Source organism: Tursiops truncatus, chromosome 5 (genome assembly GCF_011762595.2).
Source record: "Tursiops truncatus isolate mTurTru1 chromosome 5, mTurTru1.mat.Y, whole genome shotgun sequence".
Classification (NCBI taxonomy): Eukaryota; Metazoa; Chordata; class Mammalia; order Artiodactyla; family Delphinidae; genus Tursiops; species Tursiops truncatus.
Window position 1 is genome coordinate 31,289,723 of NC_047038.1, and position 22,793 is coordinate 31,312,515.

General features: G+C 39.8%; 1 long non-coding RNA gene across 2 annotated transcripts in view; it reads right to left on the reverse strand.

Moving 5' to 3' along the window:
* Positions 1-3,067: 3,067 nt before the first annotated feature.
* LOC141278676 (uncharacterized) overlaps positions 3,068-22,793 on the reverse strand; it is a 133,992-nt gene continuing 114,266 nt past the window's right edge. For both annotated transcript variants that reach the window (XR_012331714.1, XR_012331713.1), the window contains exons 4-5: positions 22,167-22,396; positions 3,068-3,341 (exon numbers count right to left, since the gene is read on the reverse strand). This is a non-coding gene — a long non-coding RNA (uncharacterized lncRNA). The remainder of the gene's footprint in view (positions 3,342-22,166; positions 22,397-22,793) is intronic.

A 22,793-nucleotide genomic window follows, 5' to 3' on the forward strand; every position in this document is an offset into this window, starting at 1 on the left:
CTCAGCCTCTGCGTTAGTCGAGCCATCTCTGAGCAACATGACAAAGCAAGGTGGTCCCCACACCGCGCACTTTAAAACACCAAGCACGGTTTCTGGTCTTCGGGTTCTTTAAACTAACCGGTAAAAAGAAAGAGAAGTTTTTGCTGAGGGAAACAGAAATGAGAAGAGCCAGCAAGCAGAAGGAGAGCCCTGGATGTGAAGTTTTTAAAACTAATACAAAGCATCAATCTCTCTCCAGAGCTTAAAGCTTCTACCTCTAGGCCAGAGTCTAGGAGTAGGCAAGGGAGGCTCCCAGGGGCAAAATTTAAGGAGGCACTTATTCTCAAGGTTGTGCAAGTGCATGGTGGGCCCCTGGGACTGGTGTCTCCTTAAAGCTTGCGCCCTCAGTGTCTGGCTGGCTTCATCCTACTCCAGGCTCTGGTCAGGGCCATTCAGCAGCACGTGCTAATCTGAAGACTCTTTGTAAGGCCAGTGGGCAGCAAGTGACCCTAGGCCAGGGCTGGACAAAGGCCTGAAGATTAGGAAAACAGGCTATCCTGGATGGGGAACACCTTCTGGAATTCAGTGACATGAGGAGGCCCTTTGGAGCTGTCCTGTTACCAACTCTGGACAAGTCAGCTGGAGCAGGTAAAGAACTGGGGATCCCACAGGTAGCTCTGTTGTGTTGCACTCCACACATCGCAGTGACCTGTGTAGGCTCTGGTCAGTCAGAAACAGTTCAGCTGACTTACTTGTCTGGGAATTCAGACAGTCAACTGCTGATATGAAAACAGCTCCACCTGTGTTAGCTCAGCTTTGTTTCAACAACACTGTATTCATTTCAAACAAATCTCAACAACACACAGGCTCCCACTCTTTTATGTGAAGAGAAATGACATGGTAATTCTGTTGATCCTATCTCCCTTTCTTTTTTTATTTCCCTGCCATCTCACCACACTCCTATTCTCCTACCTCCCTCTTCCTTCCTCTCCCCATCCCCTAACGTAGCTTCTAGGTGCCCCAGTGACCATTACCAAGCATTGAAAGTGGTTTCATTTGTGGCCAAGTAAAAGCCCTCTGCAGGTCCCATCAGAGACCTGGCTGGGCGCACAGGCAACAGTTTCCCAAAGTGCAGACTATCTTCATAAAGTAGTTTGACCCTGGAACCTTGTCTGATTTCGGCTTTCTTCTGTCTACTGCTTTGTCTGGATTTTTGTTCCCCTTTTGCCTTGAAAAGTGCAATTATTTCGCAGTGCCTGATTTTCCTGGTAGAGGATGGAAAGGCCATGATTAATTTGTCCTTGCGTTAATATACTTCATTTCCTTTGATCTTTATTACCCATCTGTATCTTCCTCAGAGGTCTTGTTTACATAAAACAGGACTCCTGGATGCAGAAAGTGCTTAATGAGTCTCAGCATAACCACTACAGAGCAAACATGGTACACTCACCCTTTATAATTATGAATCATTTGACAGTATTAAAAAACGTCTTCAGCAAATGGTGCCAGGCAGCTTCTTTCTAGATTTTTTTTATTACTATAAAAATCAGTCATAAACTAAATTATGAGCTTGGTCTATGACATTCTGGCATTAAGCTCTAATAGTAAGGGCATGTATCTTCAACTGTGCTTAGATTACAGGCTTGAATAATTTGGTTCTTCTTACTCTTACAAGTCCCTCCCTCCTTCCCTTCCTTCCTTCCTTCTTGTTTTAACCATTTATGCACAGAGCACAGAGAAATAAGACTTCAGGGGCATCAGCCCCCTCAAGCTTACTCACACCTTATTTACTCACCAAAGGATCTCTGCTTCAGCAAGGCTGGTATGAAAGCCTAAGTTGCTGAACAGTGGATTTCCCTCTGAATGAGGCTGTATCATGAACAAAGAGCTGGGAGCAAGTAGTTCGGTTTTAACAACTAGTAATTGAGCACCTACTATGCATCTGATATTGTTTTAAGTGTTGACGGAAACCAGATGTGGGAGCAATTAATCCTATCCTGGTGTGATGAGAAAGCCTATGGAGTTCAGGAGATATTTGATCTGGGCTTTGAAGGATGACTAGGAGTTTGCTAGATTGATGAGGAAGGACATGTCAGACAGAAAGTCCAAGATAATAAAGACATGGAAATGTGACAACACACAAGGGTTTGGGGAAAGCTTTCACAGCCTGTTATGGTTGGTTTATGGGGATTCTAGACAGGCATGACTGGATTGGAAGACAAAACTGGGAGTGAGAGACAGATGGCTTGTGAAGGGACACACAGTTCGTTGGGAAATTCAAAGGGGGGACATTTCATTCATTCACACAGACATTTTTTGAATGCCTTCTACATAAATGGCATGGAACTGGGTGCTAGAGTGGAACAGAAAATGTGTTCCTTGCTCTTCAGGGGTTCACAGTCTACCTGAGAATATAGAAGTACACAAATAACTACGGCTCAAGGCAAAATGAGAATAAGGGAGTGACAGAAGATGTATAAAGAAAGCTAATGCGTGGGAGCAATGAATGCCATCTGGGAAGGCTCCAAGAAGGGTCGCCTGGTGAGAAATATGTGTCTGGGGATAAAACAAATGATATAAAACAGGGCAAGAACATTCCAGGCGAAAGGAATGACCTGAAAAAGTAAACAGTATGTGAGAGATCAGTTTGTGTTTAGGAAAAGGTAGAATATAGAGGCTGGCTTTGAGGAAGAACACGGTGCTAGAAAGTTGGGCAAGGATGAGTTGAGGGGAGGCCTTGAATGCCTTAACAAGAAGTCTAGGCTTTATCCAGTAGAAAATGGAGATCAACAGCTGGCTACTTAACAGTGATATTATGTCAAAAGCACGGTCTAGGCAAATATATTTCATCTTGAGAAAATACTGTTTTAATTTAGTAATGGCTCCCAAGAATATTGTCTGGAGGATTCTGGGCTCTGTGGGGAAGAAAAGGATTCATTTATCCATTCCATTATAGAACCAGCCTAAAGAGTACTCCTTCTATTTGAATGGTAGAGACTCTCTGGGAAAACAATGGTTTGTCTTTGGGCATATCTGTTTATTCACCTCAATAAGATGTCAGGAATAGTGGAGCAACATTCATCAGAGACTTTTATAAGAAAGCAATCCTACCCTAATCAACTCAACAGCAGACCTGAGACATTATTAGTTAATAAGACTGGCCTAGTCCTTTGAAGTTCAAAAGTACCATGAACACACTACAAATTGTTATTAGGAACCAATGGAGAGACATCTTTCCAGCACCCAACATAAAAGACCGACTAGTAGGTGTGAAGGTTCTGCAGACAGCACTCCCTCCTTCTTGTTCACTACACGTTCTCACGGCATTGCTTCAGCTGCTGTCCGGAAGAGCTCTGCTTTTCCTGAGTATCAAGACACAGGGAATAAGCAGGGTCAGCTGGCTGTAGAAAACACTGGCATTACTTGTCAAAGACAAAGAGAAAAACAGTGCAGATCGGCTGAGAAACCTCAGAAGAAGATAATAATTGGACAGAGCAGCAGAATCTTAGAGGGGGGGTATTAGACTGACTGCATTCTAACGTCTACGTAAGGGGGCCCTCACCAGTGATCCATAAGACACCCCCCTTCCCCAAAGGAGTTCTGTGAATGAAATTTGAGGGAAGGAATTTTTATTTTTGGATGGAAAATGATTTGCATCTTTATTGTCAATGACCTGCAACTGAAATTTAGCATTTCCTTTAATTATGAATGTAATCTACAAACCATTGGCAGTACCTGTGATTTTTTTCCACTAATAGAAACCATAGTTATTTTCATGTCTTTATGACAGTAGTTGTGGATATCTTGAAATATTGTTTATGGTCATCACTACTTTGAATTATGGTAGTTATTAGGCTCAGGGCTAGATATTGCTAAGAGCTAATAAAGAAGTATATATATTAGTGTATCACAATGTAGTTTTAAATATATATATATTCTATTTTTTAGAGCAGTTTTAGGTTCTCAGAAAAACTGAACAGAAGTTACAGAGTTCCCATGTACTCCTGTCCCCACAAATACACATACATCAACATCCCCTACCAATGTATTTGTCACAATTGATGAGCAAACACTGACACATCATTATCACCTGAAGTCCTAGTTCTACATTCTATGGATTTTGACAAATGTATAATGACATGTGTCCACCATTACAATATCATACACAGTGGTTTCACTGCCCTAAAAATTCCCTGTGTTCCACCTATTCATCCCTTCTTCCCTGCAGACAAATTCGTGGTTTTAAAAAATACTTTGATAACTATTTTATTCTAATTGTTTTCTTTTTTTAATCCTATTATTTCATGGTTTTAAAAATCCTGAGAAGGGGTCACTGGCTTCTTTGGACTCCCAAAGAGTCTAAGGCAGAAGTAAGTTAAAGAACTTCTCCCTGTTCTCACATCCTCAGGGATGGGGTCTCCTCTTTCTTTCTCCTCCAGCAGGCAGGCCTTCTTCCTCCATCTCGCCCTCTGTAGACCTCCCATGCCTCTCTTCTCATGTAAAGCAATTTGACTTTGTCCCAGTCTCTCTGTCTAAACTTGCACACTTTATACTGAGACTGAGGAACTTGTTAGTGATTAGAAAATAAAAGATCCTCTGGTTACAAACACCCACCCTCCTTAAAAGCAGTGGGGATTATACATAACAATTTTTTCTTGTCATATGTTCAAATTAAAAACTAGAGATTTATTATATGTCCAGAACAGGAGCCAGACCATTTTACATTTCACCAAATTCCGTAAAGGGTTATGTGGGGAAACTGCAGTTACATGGTACCATCTTTCTGATTGCTCTCCAGGGATATTTTTGCACCCTTTGTAGAAGGGCACCTGGGAACTGGTGGCTTGCCCATCCCTTAATTCACTTCTGTCTCCACCTGGTACACCCTTTCCCATCCTACTGGTCTTGTCCATCTGTCTCTTACACCATCTCTTCTGGGAAGTGTTTTTCCCCTAACCCTCCAGGCACCATCTCCCCTGGATGGACCCAACACTTATTGTATCATATTATAATGGTTTGGTTAGTAATAACAGTTAAGACGTATTAGGTATCTACCATGAGCCAGGCACTTTTTCCCCACCATCTCAACTGTGGTTCAGTAAATGTTTAGCCTGTGCTGCATGAGAGTAGGACTTTACAAACGTGATATTCACAACCCTACTGATACTGCCTTTGTCCCTAGTTCACAGATGAGGAATTTGTGACCCAGAAAAGTTACATGATATTTCAAAGGTAACACAAACTTGCTCAGCTTGACTTTAAACTCTGCATCTAGCTCTAAAATTTGAACACTTGAGTATTTTATGACATTAAGAAATTATTGTTAACTGTTCTTTTAGGTATGATAATAGTATTATGATTAAATTATTTTTAAACGTTCTTATCTTTTAGAGATACATTCAGAAATATTTTCTGGTAAAAAGATCAAATAAAGTCAACTCAATAAGTCATATATATCAGGCCCAAGGTATTCCCTCAGTGCACTTCTCCAGGATCACTGTACTTTAAAAAGAACCCAACCCGGTGGCCAGAGCAGGGTCTTTCCCTAACAAGCTTTGTAACCTTGGGTGAGTCACTTCACCCCTTCCTTTTATAGATGAAGGAGTGGGGCACGATGCTTTCCAAGGCTCTGTTCAGCAGGGTGATTCTCAGACAAGATGATAATTATTTACTTCTGTCTTTCAGAACAGTTCCATAGTTAATGGTGGTGCTTTAATGAGTACAGACTGTAGCAGATAGGATCCAATCTGTCTGCGTTTAGACATAATCTTAATCAAGAAAATATTCTCTTATTAACCCTTTCTTAAAGTTAAATATTACATATTTGCCTCATTTATAAAACCTTTAATGAGAGTTGCTCTGGTTTACATGAGAGCTGAGAATCCCCCCAATGGCACCCTATGCAAACTCACTGGTCTGTACTGTCCAGAAACTGTTTTAATGATTTATATCTGTTTATTAATGCATTTAATTCTCATATCCATGTAAGATGGATATTATTGGAAGGTAAGAACTCTGAGGCACAGATAGGTTAAGAAACTTGTCCAGTGTCAGAAATATAGGAAGTGCCTGAGCTGGGATTCAAGGCAGCCCAGTCCTAAATCTGTCCTCTTAGCTGCTATATACTATGTCCCTCTCAGTGTGGCTGCACGTTTCCATTAAACTGCAGGCTCCTTGGGAAAGAGCAGGGGTAAGTGACTTTGTATTCCTAGTGCCCAGCCTTGTGTCTAGTCAAGAATAGGTGTTCGGTAAATGTGTGTAGAATGAATGAAATTTATTGGACACTTTTCAGAAGCTAGATCAAAGCTCATTAAATTTTATGGATATGAATGGATGGGAGCGATCAAGCTAAGTCCTTTATTTTGAAGATGAAACAGCTGAAGACCTGAAAAGTTAAGTGATTTGCCCAAGATCAGTTAGTTAGTAGCAGAACCAGAACTAAAACCTAGGTCTCTTGACTAGTAAATCACTAAAAGAATCAAAATCATAAAGGGATTGGATTAACAAATGCTTGTATCTTTTTCTTTTTTAAAGCTGTTCTTTTTCTAGTCATGGGATGTTGATGATTAAGGGAGCGAGAAAACTTTGTCCTGGTCACAGTAGAGCTGGAGGGAACCCTAGAGGTGGCTTTGGGGGGCGGGGTTCTTTTGCATCCTAAATACCCTTACTTGGCAACAGTTGGCAAGCCAAAAAGTGTCTACTAGCCAACATGATCCCTAACAATATCGCCTGATTCCCCCAAGTTATCTTTTTCTTTCATAGAGCTTGAGCTAGGAGACTACGAACTATAGCCTCCGCCCCATTCCAGACCCCAAAACAAACAGCATATAATTAAAGACTCCCAATTCAATACTCAGATGGCTTAAGTCAATATGTGTGTCTAGTCCTTTTCTAACCCAGTTCTAGAAACTAGACTTCTTTCTTTTATTTTGAGACCAACATAACCCAATTCCGATTGGACTCTTGTTCTTCCCTTATTGGGCCTAAGATACAGCCTGGATAATCGGCTTACTGCGAAATGCAGGACTAGAAAACACCTGGCTCACAGGCTGCCACTCTACCCTCGCCTCCACTTCAGCAGACATCACCAATTGATCACAGCATCCTTTCCTGCCAAGCCAGGAGGCGGCTTCAGGATCTTTCTCTAGGAAGCCACTGCACTCAAGAGGAAACCTATTTGCCACAAGCTTTATTCCTTTAAGGATCTGTCATTTGCTTCATTTTGGTCTTTCTCCCTTGAAGGAACTGGGGTTCTATCAGTTCCATGGGTCTTGCTGCCTGTCAGATGACCTTTCTCATGCTGAGCGCTGCCTGCATGCCAGAGATCCACCTCTACAGAAGACACAGACTGTCCTCCCTTCCCTGAAGGAGTGGTTTAGTAGAGGTCATTTGGGGTCAAAGCCAGAGGAGAACATATGCCTCACTCGGAATTCAATGAAGGTTAGAGGTGTGTACACAGGAGAGGAAGAATAAAAAGAAAAAAGCATTAACTTATTAAAGCCAGAGAAAGGAACTGAGGAAAACCCTAAGCAGAAATTGGAGGGCAGCACACAGAGAAAGGGAACTGGAAAGTAGAGGAGACAAAACTATGATGTAACAGATCAAGCAAGTGGATGGGTGGTGAGTGGGAGAGAATTATATATAATCCATCACATTTCTCTTATTATTGCCAGGAAGTTCAGAGTCAAATTTACTATCTGGTAACAGTTACAATAATGGCTCTCATAACTAGACTCTTTGCTCTCACCTCTCTTTAGAGGCTTAAATTTTGTGTTTTGTTTGAAAACTATGAGGTATGTCTAAATATACACACATTATCTATGTATTAATTTCTGCACTTTCATTTACAATAAGAAGGGATCGGTCCCATTCGAACACCCTAGCTGAAAATCCACAGGACCTTCGAGATCCCTCTGGAAGGAGAAATTTAAAAAGTAGCAAGAAATGAACGGTTACAAATCTTCTATTGATCCTCCTGTCTCGATGAAGCTCAACAAGTCTCTACTGGGTTTTAAGTATGTGTTGAGCTCTGAATTGGATGCTGGCAAGGACACAAAATTGAAAAGGTGACCCATGCCCTTTGGGAGATGATCATCTTCTTGGGGATACTGACTATACAGAAATGTAATAGTTTACAAAAAAAACACCTGACTCATAATGGATATGCAGTGTGAGTGAGAGGCAAACCTCTGTTGTCTTAAACCGTTGCAATGTAGCAGTTGCCTGCCGCACAGCATACCCTAACCCAGCGATTCTCAGAGTGTGGGATCCAGACCAGAAGCATCAGCACCATCTATGCGTTTGTTAGAAATGCAAATTCTCAGGCCCCACTCTATACACATGGAATCAGAAACTCTGGAGCAGGGCCCAGGAATCTGTGTTTTAAGAAGCACTCCAGGGGATTCTCATGTGTTAAAGTTTGAGAACTCCAATGACAATATTCTTTGCCATGGATACCTCAACATTTCCCCCTCTTCTTCCTTGCATAGCACAGGACCAGATCATGCAACCCTACATACTCCTGGGGAATGGAATGAAAAATGAAGCCACCTTGCTCAAGTTCTAAACTAATAGTTCCCTCTACAAAAGTTTAGACTCAAATATTTAAGCAAGAGGCCTTGTTTAAAATGATATCAGCTCAAGTGAAGCTGGCCTATGCATCTTGAAAGAGGTGAATTCCAAGAACACAAGTGACCACAATTATTGATCATTTCCTATGTGTTAGTTGATCCACCATCCCCCAACCCCTCCACCTTCCCCCAAAAACAACCTATAAAGAAGACAAAATTGCCATTCTCAAATTACAGAGGAAAACACAGAAGCTAAGAGCAGTCAAGTAACTTTCCTAAGACCCCACGGTTTGTGAATGGTAGAGTCAGATTTGAACCCAAATCTATCTGACCCCAGAGCCTGTGCCCTTCCTTCCTCACTCACCTTCATTAAAGGAATGAACTATTTTCTGAGAGTGCCTGAGAACACAAAGGCCCAATAGGAAGTCAACCCCAGCATCATATTATCAACCCTGCCACCAATTTGTTGGGCATGGCTTCATCATTATGTCTTTAGGGGTTTTTTTGCTTGAAAAATGAGAGATTCTGCTATTACCACCCACTTGCCTGTAAGCTGGAATAAACTGAGGTATGTAAAAATTTAGAGAACTAAGGATGAAAAGTGTTATAAATAGTATTTATTACAGGTATCAATAAATCAGCTAAAGAATGCAATATGCAAGTTGGAACATAAACTGAAATTAAGTCTCATAAATATAAAAGCACCGAGGGCATGCGGTTCTTTGATTTCTAACAGTAAAACGCTTAACTTAAATTTTACATTAACAGGGCATCCAAATAGCCACCTCAGAGAGACATAATTTGAGAAGGTTGGGAAGGATAATCATCAGGAACATTTTTTAAATGATGGATAATCTGCTGTATATCTTGAATGTTTTTTAGAAAAAATTATAGTAGTGAAATTTGGTAGTTTACTATATGCCAGGGACAGTTTCTAAGGTCTTTACATTATTGACTTATTTTACTCTTCACAGCAATCTTATGAAGTAAGCCATATTAACATCCCCTGTTTTAGAAAAAGGAACCCTCCTACACTCTTAGCTGGAATGTAAATTGGTGCAGCCACTATGGAGAACAGTATAGAGGTTCCTCAAAAAACTAAAAATAGAGCTACCGTATGATCCTGCAATCCCACTCCTGGGCATATACTCAGAGAAAACCATAATTTGAAAAGACACATACACCCCAATGTTCACAGCAGCACTATTTACAATAGCCAAGACATGGAAGCAACCTAAATGTCCATTGACAGAGGAATGGATAAAGAAGATGTGGTACATATATACAATGGAATACTACTGAGCCGTAAAAAGAATGAAATAATGCCATTTGCAGCAACATGGATGGACCTAGAGATTACCATATTAAGTGGAGGGAAAGACAAATATCATATGATATCGCTTATATGTGGAATCCAAAATAAAATGATACAAATGAACTTACAGACCCACAGACATAGAAAACAAATTTATAGTTACCAAAGGGGAAAGGTGAGGGGGAGGGATAAATTAGAAGTTTAGGATTAACATATACACACTACTGTATATGAAACAGATAACCAACAAGGACCTACCAGATAGCACAGGTAACTATACTCAGTATTTTTTAATAACCTATAAGGGAAAAGAATCTGAAAAAGATTTATATATATATATATATATATATATATGTATATATATATATATATATATATATGTATGTATGTATATATGTATATATAACTGAATCACTTTGCTGTACACCTGAAATTAATACAACATTGTAAATCAACTACACTTCAATAAAAATAAATAAATAAATATGTAAAATGAGACAAAAAATTTTAGGCAATCTGGCTCCACAGTGTATGTCTTAACTGCAATGTTATATACTAGTACTTCTATGTTGATAAATTACTATTTTTTAAATCTCTTCTTCTTCTCCCATTAGCTCATTCCCTCTTCTCTTTTCATCATTATCTCTGGCTGGACTCATTACTCAGAACTCCAGCAGTAGGTCAATGAATGTTGCAATAAACTACAACACAACAAAACACCACCACAATGACCGCAGCCTTTGTATCCTTTTCAAATGAAGCCATCAGACAAGAATGTTCTTTAAGCAGGTTCATGTCAAGGAACCTTAAAACAAGCAGTGAGCATTTTGCCCTGGCACACAGTATATCAAAAGGAACACTGGGTACAGATATAGATAGCAATTCTTTGTACTCAGTGATAACCCTTGCTCTTCTCAACCTCACATGCTTCCTTTCTCTGGCAAGTCTCACTTAATTTCTCTTACCTAAAAACTCTACCCCAAATTGATGCCTGCCAGATAACTTTCTCAATGCAATTCCATTTCGAAGTATTTTAGCGTTGGTCAAATTCGTAGAAGTCAACTAAGTTGATCCCATGAAGCCCTGAGAAGCAAGCAACTTGCCCAGCATAACTCAGTGGGTTAGTGCATGGCACAGCTCTGAACCCCAGATCTACCCTGCAGTCGGCCTTCAGAGGAACACCCCTGAATCAGGACAGGAAGTGGGAACATGGGCTCTGCTCTCCAACAGACCCTACCTACTGCCAGTCCCAGTTTCACCACTTACTAGAAGTGTGATCCTTAAAATTATTTACTCAGACATTACTATCAGAGAGAGATCAAAATATAGTTAGTTACAAAGGGTATAGGACTATATACTTAGAAAAGCCAAAGAACTTCAGTAAAAAGCTAGTTACATTCAAAGATAATCTTTTATCTCTCCTGTGCATGATAAACATGCAAAAATTGATATTTCTGTATACCAGTAATAACCAATTACAATGTTTAATTAATTTCTTCTCAAATATTTACCGAAAATACAAAATACAGATTTAGCAAGTGATACACATTACTTATATTTTGAGAAATACTTTAATTGGTTTGGTAGAAGGAGAAATATTTCTGCTTCTAAACAGAAAAATTCAGATATATAAAGGATGCCTAATTCTTCACATACACAAAATATATGTATCTTTAATGCAATCCCAATCAAAAGCCCAATAAGATTTTTACTAGTGTTCTGCAAAATTAAAATAAAATTCATCTGTAAAAACAAATGGGTCAAACTATATAATATTTTGAAAGAGATGAGCAGGGATAAAAGACTTTTTATCAGATAGTGAAATATAATATAAAGCAAAAATCCGAACAAGCAGTGTGTTAGTTCTAATACAAAACTAGACATACACACTAATGGATCTATATAGGAAGTTTGTTATGTATAAGAATGTAATACTTGATATGGAAATTTAAAATGTTTTTTATAAATGGTGTTGTACTATCTCATTAGAAATTGGGGGGGAGAAGTAAACTTAAGTCTATACCTCACACAAAACCCAAATGAGTTCCAAATGCTGTTAAGAATTAAAGAAAAAATAAAAACAAAAACCAGTACAAAAGAAGATCTAACAATCAAATATTAAGACGAAGAATAACTTCATAAGTTTGAAAAAGATGAAATTTCCCTATACAAAGACAGCTTTCCTTTAAAAAATTTTCAGTTATAAACATTAAAATAAAAAGGTATATGGACTAAGAAAAACAATTTCAGTGAAAATGGCAAATGATCGTTCTTATATTATCTTGACGATATAAAAAGGCTGCTCAAATCAATTTTTGAATGATGTGGAAATAAACTAAATTATATAAAGAGCTCTCACACATAGACAAGAAAATAATAAGATGCAAATAAATAATTAGGCAAGGGACAAAACACAGACAATTCATACAAAAAGAAATATAATTAATAAACAAGCCAATGGAAAAGATATTAACATCACTATTAATCAAAGAAATGCAGATTAAGGCAACAATGGGGCACCATTTTCCAGCTGTTAAATTAACAAACATTGTGTTTCAATAAAAATACTCAGTGTTGGTGAAATCATAATGAAATTGTACACTCATATTTTAGGTATCAAGGTAGAGGAACACAAGTACTTAAGCCACAAAAAAGGAATTCCTCTGTGTAAAAAAAAAAAAACAAAAACAACAAACTTTTAAAAATAGAAAAGCTGTAAGCACAAAGGTGTTTACAGCAGTGTTATATTTTTTTATTAAAAAGTTCAACGATTATCTAAATGTCTCGGCATGTACTTCCTCCAGGAAGCTTTGCCTTCCTCCCTGCCCTGCTGCTCCCTCACCTTCAGGGTTCAGTCTCTAGTGTGTCCCTGTCACTGACATGTCCTTAGCCTTCGGCACAGGACCTGGCATGGCACATAGTAGGGGTTTAGGAATTATCAATTGAATGAGTGAATCAATGAATGAATCAAGTGAATCCACGTTAAACAGTAGCAGCTGGCATTAGTATGGCTCTTGATGAAATATGAAGCCATTAATTTGTTAATTATGAAGATTATGTTGCAACTCAGAAAATGCTTCAGGATAGCAGCACCAAGTGGGGGAAAAAACAGAATACATAATTGCACATATATTATGCTTGTAACTAGATAACAGTTGTAGGCACACAGACGAACCCTGGAAGATATGTAAATTTCATAATGTTTTTTGTTGGAGTCATGGGATTATGGATATTTCAGTCTTTTACTTTTTTAAAAAAGCATATTAATTTTTCTCTTTTTACAACTATAAAAAGACAGGGGAAAAAATTCACAAGCCTTGAGTCAGAATACTTGGGTACCAGTCCTGGCTCTACTATTTAATAGCTTTCTGACCTTGGAAAACCTACTGGAAATCTTTGAGCCTCAGTTTCCTCATCTATTAAATGGGGACTATAATAGCTACTTCTCAGAGCTGTTGTGAGGTATAAATGGCCTAATGTATGTGAAAGGATTTTATAAACTAGAACGTGCTATATAAATGAGATGCCGTTATTATTAAAGTAGACTAGGTTTCCTAAGAGAAGTAAGTTTTTTCTTCCAAATTATTTACGTTTAGTCGTTTACATACAACACACAAAAAATTCCAAAGTCACTGAAACACACACAATCCTAACTGTGTTTCACAAGCTAATACTAGACAAAACCTAAAGACAGATCCATCAGGCTGTATTGGATTTCCAACTGGGTAAGTAGAAGGACCCATGAGGTGCTGGGGTTGCATGGGAAATTACCCCAAAGGGAAAAGCTTTCTCCAGGTAATCAAATAAGGAAAGTCACAGAGAATCTATCACCAACTTTTAAGTGTTAATTATTTAATTTTCAAAACCCCATTCCTGTCCCTGTTCACCCGGTCCTCTTCCTTCTAGATGGTAGCTGTTATTGCTTTATTATGTGTTCTTCTAGGATACTTTATGCACATGTAAGCAAACGCAAATGTGTTATTTTCTTCCTTTTAGAAAAATTTAACTATACATCTTGGGTGCTATTTACATATTGCTACATAAAGAGTTTCCTTATTCTTTCTTTTGCCGCTGTGTTCTACACCATTGAATGGATGTACCTTTATATATTTACTTTATAAGTTCCTTTTGTAAGAACATCCAGGTTGTTTCCAATCATTTGCTCTGCCCTCTGAGGAAGGAAGGTTTCATTCTGCCTTAAGCAGTGGCAATGAGGCTGCCAGAGATCAGGTCCAGAGTGACCCCAGCCTAGACAGCCCACTGCTCGCTGCTCTTCTGAACAAACAGACAGACCTTTGGAATCTTCTCATTTATTTTTCTTGCCCTTGATCAAAACCATATACTTGGGAGGATCTATTTCAGTTAGCCCTTTTTTTAAAAGTCAGTATAATGCTACAATTAAGAGTCTGAAGCCAGGTTGCCTGCGTTCAAGCGCTGGCTCTTCCCACTTGCTATTCAAATTCTCTCCATCTCAAAACGGGGATAATAATAGAGTATACACCTCACAGGGTTTTATAAGGCTTAAGTGAGCTATATATGTATCAGTGGCTCTTATAATGTCCAACATGTTTCAGGGGGTATTTAAGAAGAAGCAGCCCAAATAATAACAGGTGTCTTTATCTGAAGGAAATATGCTCGAAATCAGTGGTTCTGAAAGTGTGGCCTGTGGACCAACAGTACCACCTGGAAACTTGTGAGACATGCAAACGTGCTGAATCAGAAACCCTGAGGGTGGGAGGGACGACCCAGCAATCTGGTTTTTAACAAGCCCTCTAGGTAATTCTTATAAATGCTATGGTTTAAGAACTATTGTTCTAAAACGTAGGGTTTGGCAGGGGAGGGCGGTTTTAAAACATATTCAGATCACGGAACACCTGAAAATCATGTTCTTTATGGGATATCATGAATTGGTGACACAGAATTCCGTGCATTTTACTAGTGGAAAAATATGCCCATATTATTTGTATGATGTTTTCTGTATCTCAAAACATATAGAGAGAACTGTTTTCTCTTAGACCACATTTCCAAAGTCTTCTCTTAGCAACTGTTTGCTACTAGTTCAGTAGCACTGATAGATTTAATAGCAGGTGTCAATATTTTAATTAAGAATATGGAGGAGAAAAATTCAAAATGGAAAAATTCTAACTCTTAAACTTACTCTATAATGACAAAACGGGACTTAACCACTATGATTTAACTTTAGCCATTTTTTCATTTGTTTATTCATTCAGCCATTGTTTACTGAGCATTGACTATGCTGTCAAAACTGTGCTGAGCCCTTGGAATTCTAAGACTGGCAAGAGGAGGATATGATCTATCCATTGATCTATCATATGATCTATCTACAGAAAATCACAGTCCAGCTTGTACTATACCCATGTTTCCAAGCCATTGGTCAGAGTTTTCAGAGAGAAACAAGCCATTACTGTTCCTATTCTCCCTGGAACCAGCACGGTGCTTTCTCCAATGAAGAAATGCTATTATCCTGTAGCATAAACCACAGATGTCAAATAGGCCAATTTCAGCCAGATGGCGGGGCCTCCCTGGAGCATTACTTTGAGAGAGATTCTGAAACAATAGTTTCACTGGGCAGGAAAGAGTGCTGGACACAAGAAAAAAGAGCGTACCAACATAAGGATTTTTTATTTGCAACCCTTGAAGAGCATAGCCTTCCTTTTCCTTTGGAAAGAACCTCCCATTTCCCAAAGGAAAAGGGAGGCTATTTCTCAGCATTTCGTGGACTGTAAAATCATACCCTTTGCCTTGTGTCCCTCTGAGCCTCCTCACATTGTTGGCTTTCTCCTTTTCCCTTGTGTTTTCCTTCTCTAAGAGCCATTGGGAATGGCCCGGTCAAGTTCAAGAGTCAGTGAACAGTGCTTCCTGATGTCAGATACATTAGCATGGAATGATTTTCCCTGTGGTGTTTGGGCCGAGGCCCCAGAGCCCAGCCCTGTTCCTTTCTTCCATTGGCTTCAGGACACATGGCTTGCTCTAAGTGTGAAACAGCAGGACTTGTTTCCCTGAATGAGAGAGCACACACTTTCCCCTTTGCTACTCGGTTGGCATGACACAGATGTGAACAAATGGCCCTTCACCTTCCACCTCCATGTCAACCAACCCCTTGGAATAAACATAAAGAAGATTCCCACTCAAACTTCATGGAGGAGAACACAAGAGGAGACAAAATGGGCATTACAGCCAAGAATCCACTCGTTGGGCTGGTTCTCCATTTGCTCTACAAGTAAAAAGGTGTGTATGGCATTTCTAGCTTACTCTTTATCTGCTTATGTGCCTCTCTTACAAGGAAATCATGAATCCCTATTTAGGATCCATTAGGCTCAGAGCTCTGAGGAAGTCTGAACCAGATCAATCTAGCTCATGTGGTCAGCTAGAACTATAATTTGGAATGTGGTGCAGAAAACCTGTTCCATGCTTTGAATGACAAAGACTCTAGAACTCCAAAGATTTTTATTTTCCAACCCATTTCCTTCAAGAAGAGCCAACATGGGGCTTCCCTGGTGGTGCAGTGGTTGAGAGTCCGCCTGCCAATGCAGGGGACACGGGTTCGTGCCCCGGTCCGGGAAGATCCCACATGCCGCGGAACGGCTGGGCCCGTGAGCCATGGCCGCTGAGCCTGCGCGTCCGGAGCCTGTGCTCTGCAACGGGAGAGGTCACAACAGTGACAGGCCCATGTACCGCAAAAAAAAAAAGAAGAGCCAGGGGGCTCCCCTGGTGGCGCTGTGGTTGAGAGTCCGCCTGCCAATGCGGGGGACGCGGGTTCGTGCCCCGGTCCGGGAGGATCCCACATGCCGCGGAGCGGCTGGGCCCGTGAGCCATGGCCACTGGGTCTGTGCGTCCGGGGCCTGTGCTCCGCAATGGGAGAGGCCACGGCAGGGAGAGGCCATGGCAGTGAGAGGCCCGCGTACCGCAAAGAAAAAAAGAAGCACCAATATGGAAACATTCCCAGGAGATCTTTCAATTAGTTCTATTCAGAACAAATGGCAATTCTATTTATCCTGATTTGCTAAAGACATTAGAAATCATTTTTCTCTCCCCTGAAAATGTTATTTTTTTCTCTTCTTTCCTTATATTTTGCCTCTTTATTCACATCCAAAGAAGTTCACCATATTTGTTCATCACCTGATTATTTTCAGGTATTATTTGGATTTTCCTTTCTTGGCTTTCCTTTCTAAATGTTTCTGTTTTCTTTATAAGTTTCTTCAGGTGTCTCAAACATAGTGTTTTTGAGCTCTTATTTTATTTTTCTTTGTATTCATGAAAAAGTACATGTATGATCTGGAATTATCTAATTCTAAACCCCACCACAAAATGATGCTTTATGACTTTTGTCAAGTTGTAAACTGGGAATCACATCAATGTTTCCCACAAGATAACTAATTGTAAAAACTATTAGGTCTTCACCTGACTGATTCTAATTTTATACCACTGTGACATCTGATTAAAAGATGGCCAACTGTCTCATCAAAAAATCTATAAACAAATACTGGAGAGGGTGTGGAGAAAAGGCAACCCTCTTGCACTGTTGGTGGGAATGGAAAATAATACAGCCACTATAGAGAACAGTATGGAGGTTCCTTCAGAACCCCAAAATAGAACTACCATATGACCCAGCAATCCCACTACTGGGCATATACCCTGAGGAAACCATAAATCAAAAATGGTCATGTACCACAATGTTCATTGCAGTACTATATACAATAGCCAGGACATGGAGGCAACCTAAGTGTCCATCGACAGATGAATGGATAAAGAAGATGCAGCACATATATACAGTGGAATATTACTCAGCCAGAAAATGAAACGAAATTGAGTTATTTGTAGTGAGGTGGATGGACCTAGAGTCTGTCATACAGAGTGAAGGAAGTCAGAAAGAGAAAAACAAATACCGTATGCTAACACATATATACGGAATCTAAGAAAAAAAAAAAGTCATGAAGAACCTAGGAGTAAGACGGGAATTGAGACGCAGACCTACTAGAGAATGGACTTGAGGATGTGGGGAGGGGGAAAGGGTAGGCTGTGACAAAGTGAGAGAGTGGCATGGACATATATACACTACCAAAGGTAGAATAGATAGCTAGTGGGAAGCAGCTGCATAGCACAGGGAGATCAGCTCGGTGCTTTGTGACCACCTAGAGGGGTGGGATAGGGAGGGTGGGAGGGAGACGCAACAGGGAGGGGATATGGGGATATATGTATACATATAGCTGATTCACTTTGTTATACAGCAGAAACTAACACAACATTGTAAAGCAATTATACTCCAATAAAGAAGTTAACAAAATGACTTATGGAGTTATATAAGCTCTGGGGTTTATATGTGTTCATTCATATGTTATCCATGACCTATTCATACATATTTACAAATAAACCTCTGCTCAAACCACCCCCCAAAAAATAAAAAATAAAAGATGGCCAACTCTCAATTAACCCTAATAATAATGGATAAGAAGAGTACTATATGTTAAATTAAATCACTTACTGTTTCTATAATAATATCAATTTCCCCCTCACCAGAATGCAGAAGTTACACTGAAGGGTAAAACTGACAGGCTTACTTTTTTTTTTTTTTACCTCTTTATTGGAGTATAATTGCTTTACAATGGTGTGTTAGTTTCTGCTTTATAAAAAGTGAATCCATTATACATATACATATGTCCCCATATCTCTTCCCTCTTGCGTCTCCCTCCCTCCCACCCTCCCTATCCCACCCCTCTAGGTGGTCACAAAGCACCGAGCTGAAGGCTTACTTTATGTTGCTTTCCTTCCCATCTTCTTTTAGAAAACAATGGGCAAAGACAAAGGGAAAAAGGGTAAAGGATGAACATCACGAAAGTGCCATGAACTATCCCTAGAGAGTAAAACAATGGACTTTCGTTGGGACTTTCAAGATTGTGGTTATAATACACCGTGTCCATTCACTGGCTCTAAGCACAGTTTTTATAGCCAGTCGTAAAATGGAAAGTAAAGGTTCATTGTGAAACAGTTGACACATATTTAACAAAGGTAAGACAAGCTGGCCCCACTATAATTTATACCCATTAGCATGGGGTTCAGTGGTGATCCTATGGTAGAGGGCACACCTAATAAAGAACTTCAAAAGAAGAGAGAACAAATTATGAAATGTAGATTAGTGTAAACAGTTTACATTTTCAACGATGGTGAAACTAAATTTAACTAGCAAAGATTAGCAAATATCACTATTAGTTCATATAAATAACCCAGCAATTCTGTAAATGGATACAGATTTCACACGAGTTTTGCCATAAAAAAAGACCCAGTTACTATCTCTAAAAGCTACACTATTTTACTTTTAAAATAAATGAAATGATAGCTCTTGAAAGCACTTCAGAGAGGTTATCTGTCAAATCTACACTTGTAAAGATTTTCCTTGTGAAGACAGAGAATAACTGGATCCCTTTGCCTTGTAATAACCCTCCACAGTTCTAAAAATGGGAATTAACTGACTCCTTAATCCTTACTTTTACAGGTAAAACAATTCCATCCTCGTCAGCTTTTTCTCGAAGAACCCATTTTCCATATCCTTGGTTATCTGGTTACTTTTCCCTGGATCTTTTCCCCATTCCCACTTTTCTCTCAAAACAAGAAAAGCAGTTAGGTCTCAGTGAAGTTTCTTCCACACCCCACCCGGAAGCACTCCCACTTCTTCTAACTCTTGCGTTCTTTTCTTTAGTTTGGGCAATTCCATCAAAAACATAACCAGACACTTTTGAATTCCTAAGACAAGAGATCTGAACACAAATCAAAGATGACAACTAAACCTCTAAAATCATAATAGCCTTATTAAGTGTATGGAGGGTCTGCAAACCACATGAGCTCCCCTGGAGAACATGCTGTTTACCTGTGAATTAACAGCTTTGCTATGAGATAGGCTCTCTGCTCATCTTAGGTCTTGCCCTAAGAGATTATACTGTTATACGCAATATAGAAGGGGGTTGAGCAGAATGCTGTGATGAAGATACTTAAATCAGTTGCTTTTTCGTGTGTTATTTTAGTTGTGAGAAAGTCGGATAAGTCAAGCTCTTTCTGAGACCCCAGAGATCAAAGAGAATTCAGTTAAGGGCAATCGTTTGAAGAGCAACAACTATACTCTTCTTTACCAGAAATTCTGTGAAATGTAGGTTTGGCAGACTTATTTCTGTCATTCTTATTCACATTTCAAATGCCAAGGAAATCTGTTGGAAAATGTTGATTTGACCACTAAAACTTGAATGGCCTGGTGTTTTGCAACAGACTGTACCATGGAGCAAACTGAAGGTCTATCTTGATGTTATTGACCAGTATCACAATGGTCACACGAGTCACGCCCCTCAAAAGTTACAGAACAAATAAATACAACTGTGAATGCTTGGTAGTCAAACTAAAATAGAGACTCTATTCTGTTTAATCAGAGGGACCATGCCTCAGGACTGAAAAGGAGTGCTATAAACCCAAGATTCATAAAGCCCTATCTATTTCTTTATCACATGCCCTTGTGTGCCTTACTACTCAAAGTGTGGTCCTTATACCTGCAGCGTGGGCACCACTGGGGAACTTGTGGGAAATGCAGAATCTCTGGCCCCAACTCCAATTTATTAAATCTACATTTAACAAGATTTCCAAGAGATCTGTATGCATATTATAGTTTGAGGACTATTGCTTAATAGGGGTGTGTGTGTGTGTGTGTGTGTGTGTGTGTGTGTGTGTGTGTGTGTGTGTGTGTGTGTGTGTGTGTGTGTGTATAAATGTTACCTGTAAAATGATTTGTCTCTTAAGCTCCCTCATCAGGAAGTTAAAAACACTAGTTTAACAGAAATATACCAGTTACAACTCTCTTGTAAAGCCACTGGCAAAGTCTTTTGTCTTTAGATGCACAGGACGGCCTATTGCATTAAAGCCAGAACAAGAGTTAAAAGACGGCTCTTGGCAAAACATCAGATATTCCTCTCCATGTCTTACCTTGTCTCGTGAGGAATCTCCCTAGAATTGGCTTTTTTATTTCACTCACTTTTCTACCATTTAGAGTATAGAAGAACTTCAAAGGAGGGCCAGGTGTTCTAAGATTCACAGCTGTTTATTATTTTAATTAATTTACTGAAAGAGTTTAGTTCCCAAGCAGTCCTGAGGAGATTCTGAACACGATGGGAAGAGCAAGCAGCCTACGTGTATATACCCCCAGGATCAACTCTGCAACTCACAGCAAGTGAACTTGGAAAACGTGGCAGGAGGGGAGAAGATTTCATTACCAAAAGTTCTTGGAAACTTCTTTCACCTGTTCAAATTAACACAAGGCTAGAACAGTGGGGATCTAACTTGCGGTGAATTACCTTTCTTTGAAAAGCTGCATGACTTCCAAACCAGCCTGTGGTTTAGTTTTCCATGACGTCAGGCACTGGGCCGAACTTCACTGATAGAACATTTTAGGAATAGAGGCATGGGGTCTGATGGAAAAGGGCAGATATCTAAAGACTAGGTTTCAAAGGATATGGGAACAATTTCTCCCAATTCTAGCTTATTTTCACTGGGGACACAACAGCAATTGGTAGCAATTCTTGCTAGTTCCCCAACCTATCCCTTTCAAGAGAGTACTTATATATTTTCAGGCATCTTAGGGAATCATTTGTAAACGGGCTCTTAAATTTCCCCTTTCTTGTTTTTTCTGCCTAGCATATGTTGTGTAGCAGTATCTGCAGAGAACAGTCTGAAGACCAGTACTGGACATGATTCCTTAGAGTAGTGCTTCCTAAAACGTGGACCAGAAATCATCTGTATCAGAACCATCTGCAGTGCTTGTTACAATGCAACTCATGAGTCTCCAGATCTACTGAATCAGAATCCATGGAAGTTAGGTCTTAGAATCTACATTTTGAACAAGCTCCTGGGAGATGTTACATGTATACTACTGTTTACAGTTTAAAATCAGCTGAATTTTGGATTATGAGAGCAACCCAGCCTATGAAGTATTCCATAACTATCTCCAACATTTAGGTAGGGGTATGAGTGAGCCTGAGCTGTTTTACCATCTTGGTAAGAAGCCAAGGTGTTAGGGGAAAAGCAAAGTGTATCTGAGGATATGTGCTGGTGATTTAAATTGAGGACTGATGGATCTCCAACCCAGGTCCCCTCCGCCCAGTGAAAAGACATTTCCACAACCAACCATAGCACCCAGAAGGTTCTCTGAAAATTTGGGATTAGAACAATCACTGTCAGAAAGAAGTGGGATGTCCTCTAGGTGGTTTGTAGAAATCCCTAAAGGAATACACAACATTCCAATTACCTACCTCTCAGTCCATGCCTGAATTCACTTTGCCACTGATTTTCATATCTTGCGTTGTTTTAGAATTTGCAGCGCCACCAGAATTATGGTCCCATTTGTTGGTTTCTATGCCGAGAAATGATAAGGTTTAAATTTTCCATCCGGATGAGTAACAGACAGTTCTGGTTGAGTGCGCCTATTCAGCAAGCTCTAAATTCACTGTGCTCGTCTTATTGGTGTTTCTTTTGTCTTTCCCTGGTAGAAAGGAAACATTTATTTGAATAGTAGAATAGGAAGGTGATCCAGAAAGAGAACCATCACAACATTCAATGTTTAGAGATGACTATTAATGCACATTTTAATTTAAGCTCCAAAGATGACAGATGAATCAAGCAGTGCACGTTTGTGTGTGTGTGTGTGTGCGGTATGCGGGCTTCTCACTGTCGTGGCCTCTCCCGCCACGGAGCACAGGCTCTGGACGTGCAGGCTCAGCGGCCATGGCTCACGGGCCCAGCCACTCCGTGGCATGTGGGATCCTCCCGGACCAGGGCACAAACCCGCGTCCCCTGCATCAGTAGGCGGACTCTGAACCACTGCGCCACCAGGGAAGCCCAAGCAGTACACATTTTAAACCACTTTTATAGTAAAAGAG